The sequence below is a fragment of the Tupaia chinensis genome, unplaced genomic scaffold, assembly GCF_000334495.1.
Source record: "Tupaia chinensis unplaced genomic scaffold, TupChi_1.0 Scaffold144255_1, whole genome shotgun sequence".
NCBI classification, from domain to species: Eukaryota; Metazoa; Chordata; class Mammalia; order Scandentia; family Tupaiidae; genus Tupaia; species Tupaia belangeri.
The window spans coordinates 1,868,941-1,879,102 of record NW_006204113.1 but is presented as its reverse complement, the minus strand read 5'-3'; the positions used below and the strand labels follow the sequence as shown (position 1 = coordinate 1,879,102).

Below are 10,162 nucleotides of genomic sequence, written 5' to 3'. Positions count from 1 at the left end.
CTGCTGAAAGGCCTGCAGTCCGAGCAAGGCAGATATCACATGAAGGCCAGGACTGGACACACGAAACAGCTCCTCGATTTGCCTGCCTGTGGCAAAGCTGACTCCATGACCAGGGAGGGACTCTGAACCCCTGAATAACACGAGAAGGAGTAGGAAGGAAAAGAACCTTCAAGGTCAGTTTCTTTTCCTAAGAAAAGTTCTTTTGAACTTCTCTGAGAAGCTGCTAGGAACCTATGTTCTCACTGACAACTGGGCAACTGGCCTAGTTGCAAACACAGGTCTGGCCACGCTTCTGAGTCTCAGGCCTCCTGCTCACAGAGTCCTCAAGGCCCAGACTGCAGAAGAAGAGTCAGGGAGGTACCAGGTAATGACCTAAGGCTCTGGACCTGTTCTAGGCACACCCCCTAAAATGTTTTCCAGTTCAAGGACCCTTAAGACGGTAAGACTGATGACTAGACCAGCCAGGTGCTGTGGTGGTGAAGGTGATTGGATCTCATATGGCCAACTGCACAGTTCGAGTCCTAGGCACACTGTGTGGGCCCAACAGGTAGCATAGAGGTTAAAGCACTGGACTCCCATCTGGCTGATCATGGTTCAAATCCTGGACCCAGCAGCTTTAAAATCAAATTGGGAACCACGCCCCCGAGGGCGGGCCACGCGCACACCCGACACGGCCTAGTCTAGCGCTGGCACTCTGCAGCTTCCCTTGACCTCTGACCTGCTGGCCGCCCTTAGCCCGGCCATGGGGCCAGGGTTTGTGACCCACGTCCCTAAAGCAGAGCAGCGGCCCTGGCCAAGTACCTGGCCCAGATCATTGTGATGAGGGTGCAGGTGGTGGGGAGGGCCTTCGCCCAGGCCTTGTGGCAGGAGTTTGCAGCCAGCCGGGCAGCGTCCGATGCCCAGGGACGTGCTGGACACCAGTCTGCGGCTGCTTCGCAGCTGCTCCCAGCCTCTCTGGCCTCAGCCTCCAGGAGGCCCAGCAGATTCTCAATGTCTCCAAGCTGAGCCCCGAGGAGGTCCAGAAGAACTATGAACACTTGTTTAAGATGAATGACAAGTCCGTGGGGGGCTCCTTCTACCTGCAGTGTAACGTGGGCCGCGCAAAGGAATGCCTGGATGAGGAACTCAGAATCCAGGTCCAGGAGGACAGAGAAAAAGAGCAGGCACCCAAAATGTGACAGCTTGACACCTCTCTTCCCCCCACTGCCTCTAATTTATAGCTTGATAATAAATGTCTCTTCGAAAAAAAAAAAAAAAAACTGGGCACATAAGCATGCACGCCCAAAATTCAAAGAGGAGAATAGAAAGGAGACTGCAGCATAGCCGTTCCCCACCCTGGGGGATGATTTTTCATTTTCCCTCTCTGTCTCTGTCTCTCTCTGGGAAGTGTATGTGCCCTACGGCAAATAGAAAAAAAAAAAGAAAGAAAGAAAGAAAGAAAGAAAGGAAAAAGAAAGAAGGAAGGAAGGAAGGGAGGAAGGAAGGAAGGAAGGGGAAGGGAAGGGAAGGGAAGGGAAGGGAAGGGAAGGGAAGGGAAGGGAAGGGAAGGGAAGGGAGGAAAGAAAGAAAGAAAGGCCCATCTTGTACATGCTCACATGTGCCCAAAATCCCAAGAAGAGAAAGGAAGAAAAGGAACTGTGGCAAGGCCATCCCCTTGGGAGGGGGATGCTGTCTCACTTTCTCTCTCTGTGTGTGTGTGTGTGTGTGTGTGTGTGTGTGTGTGTCTCCAGCAGGTGCATGCACTCTACAGCAAATTTAAAAAAAAGATGAGAAAAGGAGCCAGCAGGTGGTGTGGTGATTAAGGTGCTAGACTCCCACATGGCCAAATGCATTTGAGTCCCGGACCTGGCGGCTTGCTTTCTCACTTTCCCTCGCTCCTGCCCTATAGCAAATTTTTAAAAATAATAATAATGAAAAAATAAAATAAAAAGTTCTTAAAAAAAAAAGACTGAAGACTCCACAGGGACCCAAACCAGGTTTATTTCTGCTGTTCATTTCCAATGCCTCATGCCCAGAACTGTGTTCTAATATTGACAACTTGTGGAACAAATGAATGTCTGGCCCTCCAAATAAAGAATAGAGATCGGAGATTAACACTAGATGGGGAGGAGTCAGTGGGTGGCATGATGGTTAAGGCACTGGACTCCCATGTGGCCGATCACAGTTTGAGTCCCAGACCTGATAGTTTGCTTTCACACTTTCCCTCTCTGTCTCTCTGGCAAGTGTGCTTGCCCTGTAACAAATTAAAATAATGATGATAAGTAAAATTAAATAATTCTTTTTAAAAAGAATTATTTATTCAATTTTATTTATTCACTATTTTAATTTGACCAGAGAGAGAGAGAAGAGAGAAAGTGAGAAAGCAAGCCATCAGAACCGGGACTCAAAACTATGGTCAGCCATATGGGAGTGCCCAGCACCTTAACCACCACGCCACCTGCTGGTCCCAAAATTAAATAATAGTATTTTTTTTTTTCTTCCGGAGAGGTTTTTGCTATAGGGCACGTGTGCTCGCCAGAAAGACAGAGAGAGACAGAGAGACAGAAAGTAAGAAGTCACCCCCCGGGGGGATGGCCACACTGCAATCCCTTCTCCTCCATTCTCCTCTCGGGATCTTGGGCATGCACGCACATGTGCCCAGTGTGAGTTTAAGCCACCAGGTCCGGGACGCGAATCACAGTCAACTACATGGGAGTCCAGCAACAGCCATTACGCTAACTGCTGGTCCCCAAATTAAATAATTCTTTAAAAAAAAAAAAAAAAGTGTGCTTGTCTACCCATCTCCTGATAGACCCGGTGCTAGGAAAGGACTGTGGGCCAACCTTCCTCCTGGATCCACTGATTGGTCCTGGTTTAAACACACAGTAGTATAACATTATATGATTTCTCAAGTATGATCAAAAGTCTCACAAGACCTAAACATTAGCTCACTTATTTTAGGCAATCACCTGAAAAAAATTTTACTTGTCTCTGGGTATTTGTGCTTACAACTATGAACGTTCCATTCACCTTGAGTACAAGGAGTCTGGGACACTCTGCAAGCCCCGTCTAAGATTTCAGTATCCACACACCCAAGGAAGGGAGCAACTAGGAAGCATGCAGGTTCATTTCTAGTGACCATCGCAAGGGAGTAACAACAGGAACAGCACGTACCACAGGACTACCAGCACCGTGTGTAATGGTCAAGTTGAGGTGTGGATCTCGACTTAAAGGATCCAGGAATGAACTGAAAGGTGGGTGAGCGGCAGTTCGTACACACACCTACACCACTCACTTCCGCAGGAGGTCAGACGGGAGAACACGGGTGTAGTTAAGGTCCCATGGCAATGAGTAAGAGCCATCTTCCTAAGCAAATGTGCTGTTTTCAGAACCCTGAAACCCTAGTAGCAGTGGAGAAACTGAATTTGGAAACAGTGTTGGCCAGGTCGCGAGTTGTCAGAGGCTGGTTCTTAGAACAAGGATTCTAACACAGAGGGAAGTCCTATACACCCCTGGGACATCATCACACGCTAAGAAATGTTCATAGAAACCATATGAGAACAGACACAGGACTGCAAACTAAAGTAGGAGGATTATGAATTACTTTTTTTCTCCCTTTTCTAATACGCAACATTTTTGATAAAATGGTTCAACTGTCCTTATAATGAAAAAAATCATATTTATAACTAAGGTACTGGATAAAAATAATGGATGTAACACAAGTCCTATTGGTGACTATGCCGCGGTCCTCCTGCCTCAGCCTCCCAAGTAGCTAAGACTATTCGATGCGTATGCCACCACATTCAGCTTCCAGGGTGGGACAGGAATCAAACTTGGGCCTACCACGTGGCATGCTGAGTAGCAGTGTCAGCCAGTACACATCCCTCGGCTGGGTCAGACTTTGTCTTCCTGGTGCTGGTTCAAATATGACAGAGTTTGAGACCTGGCTGGAGTCTCAAAAGAATATGGGACAGGGACCAGCAGTTAACATAATGGCTATGTCGCTGGACTCCCATGTAGTCGACCGCGGTTCGCGTCCTGGCCGGGGGCTTAAAACTCAGGCCGGGCGCGTGTGCGTGCGTGCTCAAGATCCTGAGAGGAGAATGGAGGAGAAGGGATTGCTGCATGGCCATCCCCCCTGGGGGGTGATTTCTCGCTTGTTGTCGCTCTGTCTCTCTCTGTCTCTCTGGCGAGCGCACGCATCCTATGGCAAAAATCTCTCCAAAAAAAAAAGAAAGAAAGAAAAGAATATGGGACACACTCATTTCTCATCTAAGGAAAGTTACACTTGACAGGGTCTGAAGTGGACGAGTTTGCATGACAGTCTTCCTGTCTGTACCGGGAGACACATTCAAGCTCAAACCTTGAGAGAGAGGTTGCAGGCCCCAGTACAACTATGCTTTATGGAAGATATTTTCACTGGAAAAAATAAGGTAGAGCACTCATGAACCAGCCTCAATTAAAACCAAGAGACTGAGGAATTCAGAGGCATGCCTGGCACCTACTTAAGGGATCTCAACAACTTGAGAAGTGACCAAAAGGAAAACATAATCAGATCCACTGTCTGAATCCATGATGTGAGAAAAGATAGTTAGGGAAGAGGTAGAGCGAGGAGTGAAAGGAAGTTAAAAACAAAACAAAGATGCCACCAAAGACAGACAGATACAGGTAGTTTATGAAAGGACTCCCAATGACATAAGTCACTGGAGAACTGAAAATTAAAACAATTAAATATTATTCTACACCCACAAGAATGACCAAAATACACAAATAAGTAAGAATACCAAATGTTGGTGAGGTATGCTCATTCATTACTGGTGGGAGTGAAAAATGGTACAGCCACTTTGAAAGACAGTTTGGGGAGCCAGCAGGTGGCATGGTGGGTAAGGGTGCTGGACTCCCACATGGCTGACCATGGTTCGAGTCTTGGACCTGGTGGCTTGCTTTCTCACTTTCTCACATTCTCACTCTGTCCTTCTCTGGTCAAATTTTAAAAAGATAAGTAAATAGATAAAGTTAAATAAAATAATTATTTTTAAAAAAGAAATAATGAGAATAAAATAAATAATTATTTTTTTTAAATGAGGGAACCAGGAGTTAGCGTAATGGCTATGTCGCTGACTCCTAAGTAGTCGACCGTGGTTCGCGTCCCAGACCTGGTGGCTTAAAACTCACGCCAGGCACGTGTGCGTGCGTGCCCAAGATCCCGAGAGGAGACTGGAGGAGAACAGATTGCGGCGTGATTTCTCGCTTTCTGTCTCTATGTCTCTGTCTGTCTGTCTGGCGAGCGCATGCGCCCTATAGCGAAAACCTCTCAAAAAAAAAAAAAAAAAAAAAAAAAGGACTGGCCCCGCCAGGTTCTCAAAAAAAAAAAAAAAAAAAACAGAGTCTGACTGGGCCAGCCAGAGGACTGACTTCTCAACTGTCCCCTTCCTGCTCAGGGGCTCTGAACTAGAGAATTTAAAATGAAAAAAGAGACAATCCATGCTACAAATGAAATACTCTACAAATAATGAGGCCACATATCCACATAGTTCTGGTAGGCATCGTCACAATGCTTCAGGTCTTCTTATGACCACAAAGAAAAGGAATTTCCCTCAAAATTAAAAAATTCAGAGATTTTGAGAGGGGGACCAGAGATGGCATAACGGTTACATCGCTGAACTTCCACACAGTCAACTGGCATTCAAGTCCTGGACCCAGTGCCTTTAACCTCATGCCGGACACGTGTGCATGCATGCCCAAAATCCTGAGAGGAGAAGGGACTGTGAAGTGGCCATCCCCCCGCTTGGGGGATGGCTTTCTGTCTTTCAGTGAGCACATGCACCCTATAATACAAATCTCACTTTCTGTCTCTCTCGCAAATGTATGCACCCTATAGCAAAAATCTCTCTTAAATAATTCAGAGGGACCAGCAGATGGCGTAATGGTTACATTGCTGGACTCCACATAGTCACCTGTGTTTTAAGTCCTGGACCAGAAGGCTTAAAACTCATACTGGGCACATATGAATTCTGTCTCTTTGTCTCTGTATCTCTGGCAAGCGCACAAGCCCTATAGCAAAACAAAACAAAACAAAACAATAACAACAAAAAAACTCTATCTTAAAAAAAAAGTTAAAAAAAATTCAGAGATCTAAGTCCTGAAAATACAGCCCAGTGTGGCAGCTTTGACTTCACATAAGTTCTAGCCTACTGCCAGCTCCTTGCCCCTGTCCAAGACCAAGAGTATTCCACTCTCCCAAGGTGGCCCAGACCCCTGTCCTAGCAGAGAACTCCATTTCGCACGTTCATTCTGAAACTAAAACACCTCTGAGAAGAAAGGCAGAGGGATCAGGCTCCGGGGAGACCTGCCCTCCAAGGGGCTGGCAGAACGCCTCCTCCAGCCTGCTAGCCCACCTGCAGATGACTTAGAGAAGCTTCCCAGTTGCTGGTCTCATGAGAACTTTCAGGAAGAAAGCAAAGGCCTAAAGGGAGGTGAGAACAAGCTCCCGGGACAGGTGTGTGTTGTACTCCAGGAGATGAAATGGCAGGTTGAAAAGTTCCTGCAAGCCAAGCTTCGAAGAGGAAAAATGAGCATTTCTCAACTGCAGGGGACCGAGGCCCCACTAAACAAGTGAAAAAGTTAATCTCTATCCAGAATTTTAATAAATAACTCATGTGGGTGCACAGCCCAGCTAAGAACATAAAGGGAAAAGGACTCTCTTCGCTGACCGATGAAAGGAGCCACAGAAGGCCAGTTGGCAGCAGTTCCAGCCCCCAAAGGGGCAAGAACAACTCCAAGTCCGTTGGACATGCCCAGCAAGAAGCAAGCATCTGTGGAGCAGGGCCTGGATCTCCCATGGTGTGAGGCATGGGCTCTGCCCTTGCTGCCAACGTTCTGGCCAACCACACAGAAAGGCTGCCTTGGAACCAGCCTGGGGTGTGCAGCAGATGATCTGCCCCATGCAAGCCCACCAGGGAAGTCTGTCTGAGCGCACAAATACCCTTCACCAGCCTCTCATGCCCTGGTGAGGGGCCCCCTGTAGTTTTTGTCTAGCCAGATTTCTGGTGCAACCAGGGGCAGCCAGAAATCCTCACGGAGAGTTGCGCTAACGCCACCTCTTCCGTAGTCTGCAGATCCCCACATTCCAGTCCATAGCTGCCAAGCCGCAAGGGAAAGCCAGAGCTGCAGGCTTCCCACAAGCATTTGGCAGCTGAGGCTCCACTACCTGACATCTCCCAAGCCCAGGAAAAGAGTGACAGGATGGTCTCCCCTGCTGAATCAGCTGGGGGTGGTGCAGGCTTCCTGGAAGAGCACTCGTTCTCCCAGGTGGCTGCACAGAGCTAGGACTTGTTCTCTCTCCCCAACTTTAGAAACTTGATCCAAACAAGCACTCTTCTGTGCTGTTCCTTTGGTGAACGTGGAGAGGCAAAGAACATGACTGGAAATAGTCATCCCAGGGCTCATCCAATCAGCTTGCTCTCCATCTTTTTTAGGGCGACCAGGGTGAAGTTCTCCTCCTGCCCCCAAACCATGCCTACCAGGAGCAACAAGAAATACAGAGGACCCCTCCACTTTTGCCTGTCTCTACTCTTGACAATTAGTGAGAACAAGGAACCAGCAGTTAGCATAATGGTTATGTTGCTGAATTCTCATGTAGCCAGCCGTGGTTCGACTCCTGGACCCGGTGGCTTAAACTCACGCTGGGAGCATGTGCATACATGCCCAAGATCCCGAGAGGAGAATGGAGGAGAAGGGATTGCGGTGTGGCCATCCTCCCTGGGGTGACTTCTCACTTTCTGTCTCTCTGTCTCTGTCTTTCTGGCGAGTGCATACACCCTATAGCAAAGACCTCTTCAATAAATTAATTAATTAATTAATTAAATACTGGTGAGAACAAAAGATTCTAGAAGGAGTACACAGTAATTATTTAATAAATGCTGTTGATGGGGTGAGCAGGTGGCGTAGTGGTTAAGGCGCTAGACTATCACGTGGCCAACCAAGGTCTGAGTCCTGGACCTAGCAGCCTGAAACTCATACTGGGCACATGTGAGTATATGTGCCCAATATCCTGAGAGGAGAATGGAGAAGGGATTGTGGCATGGACATCTCCCCTGGGGTGCGAGGGGTAATATCTCACTTTCTTTTTTTTTTTTTGTCTTTTCTTTTCTTGAAGAGGTTTTTGCTATAGGGCGTGTGTGCTTGTCAGAAAGACAGAGACAAAGAGACAGAAAGCGAGAAATCACCCCCGGGGGGGATGGTCACACCGCAATCCCCTCTCCTCCATTCTCCTCTTGGGATCATGGGCACACACACACACGCGCCCGGCGTGAGTTTAAGCCACTAGGTCCGGGACTCGAACTGCGGTCAACTACATAGAGTCCAGCGACATAGCCATTACGCTAACTGCCGGTCCCTATCTCACCTTCTGTCTTTCTGTCTTCCAGCACCTGTAATAAAAATCTCAAAAACACTACTACTAATAATAAATGCGGTTGATTAAAATGGAAAGGCGATACAGTACAGTGGCTAAGAATACAAGTTTTGGGGTCACCAGCTTAGATTTTCATTTAATAGCTACACAACTTCTACAAGCCTGAGTTTTCTGTATCTATAAAAAGTAAAAAGTAGGGGCCGGAAGGTGGAACAGTGAGGTGTTGGACTTCCACATGGCTGACCACATTTCAAGTCCCGAACCTGGTATCTTGCTTTCTCACTTCCCTTTCTCTCGCTCTCTGATCAAATTAAAAATAATAATAACAATAATAGTAACAAATAAAATAATTCTTTAAAAAAATGTAAGAAGGACTCCTTATGTCATAGAATTATTAGGAGAATTATTATAATAATGTAAAATGTTAAGATTCACATAAGGAACTTAGCATTAACCTGAAATACAGTAAAAACTTAAAACCCAAAATAAATTTGTTGGACCAGCCAGTGGTATGGTGATTAAGATAGATGGATCCCACATGGCAGGACCTCGTGGGACCTGGTGGCATAAAAAACACACTTGGTGTATGTACATGTGTGCTCAAAATCCTGAGAGGAGAACAGTGGAGAAGGGATTGTGGTGTGGCCATCCCCTCTGGTGGGTGCTTTCATAGTGTCTATCTTTGGCGAGAACATATACCCTACCTGTTCTTTTTTTTAATGGTTTGCTTATTATTTTTCCTAAAGAAAAAACAATGCCCCATGCATTCCTGTCATCCTAATCACCAGGGATAGCACAGAACAGTGAGGATGTTAGAAGACCAAGTCCACCTGCTGCTCACATTAACTTGCTACTTGGCTTTCAGGCAGCAGGCTATTACACGCTCCTCAACTCAACAGCTAAAAAAGAGGGACTGGATCAGTGTTTCTCGAGTGTAGAACTTTTCTGTGACAATGAGTAATACTGAGTCGTACCTAAAATTAGGTTCCCTTTTTAGTTCTCTTTTAATTTTTCTAATTGTGTGAAGAAGAAGGTACTATCTAGTTTTAGCACTTTTTGTTGTTGTTGCTGTTTATTTTTTGCTATAAGGAATGTGCACTCACGAGCAAGAGACAGAAGGAGAGAGAGAGAGAAAATGAGAAATCAACCCCCCAGAGAAAATGGCCATGCCACAATCCCTTCTCCATTCTTCTCTTAGGACTTTGGGTATGCACACACAAGTGACCAGCATGATTTTCAAGCACCAGGTCTGAAATTCTTTTTTTTTTATAGACCACAGATTAGTTTATTTTTAACACCCATCATGCCATGAATTCATAGGGAATAGGTTCCAGTAGCTCAGGCTCCTTTCCATTGGTTCTCACAAAGTGTGCTTCTCTGGGTGGAGCAGGCTGGCGCTTTAGTTGAACCCAGGTACCTTTCTCTTTGGCTTCTTTCTTTTTCTGGTCATTTTCCTTCACACGTTTTAGGAAGCTATCTCTGCTCTTAGAATCTTTAATATGCTCAATACGCACATTGATTCTCTTGGCAAGAATCTTGCCCTTAACTTGTTTGCTCACAACAATGCCAACAGCATGCTGGGTAACATTGTAGACTCTAACGGTTTTGCCATTGTAACATTTGTGGGGCATTCCTTTTTGAACAGTACCCATTCCCTTGATGTCTACAATATCACCTTTCTTGTAGATTCGCATATATGTCGCCAAAGGAACAACTCCATGTTTTCTAAAAGGCCTAGAGAACATATATCGGGTGCCTCTCCTCTTT

At 46.3% G+C, this 10,162-nt stretch overlaps 1 protein-coding gene and 1 pseudogene across 3 annotated transcripts in view; one reads left to right on the top strand and one right to left on the bottom strand.

The window, feature by feature from the left end:
- Positions 1 to 1,178, top strand: part of LOC102491155 (mitochondrial import inner membrane translocase subunit TIM16-like) — a 5,830-nt pseudogene extending 4,652 nt beyond the window's left edge.
- Positions 1 to 10,162, bottom strand: part of SUFU (SUFU negative regulator of hedgehog signaling) — a gene marked incomplete at its 5' end in the record, with an annotated part of 149,979 nt that overhangs the window by 124,096 nt on the left and 15,721 nt on the right.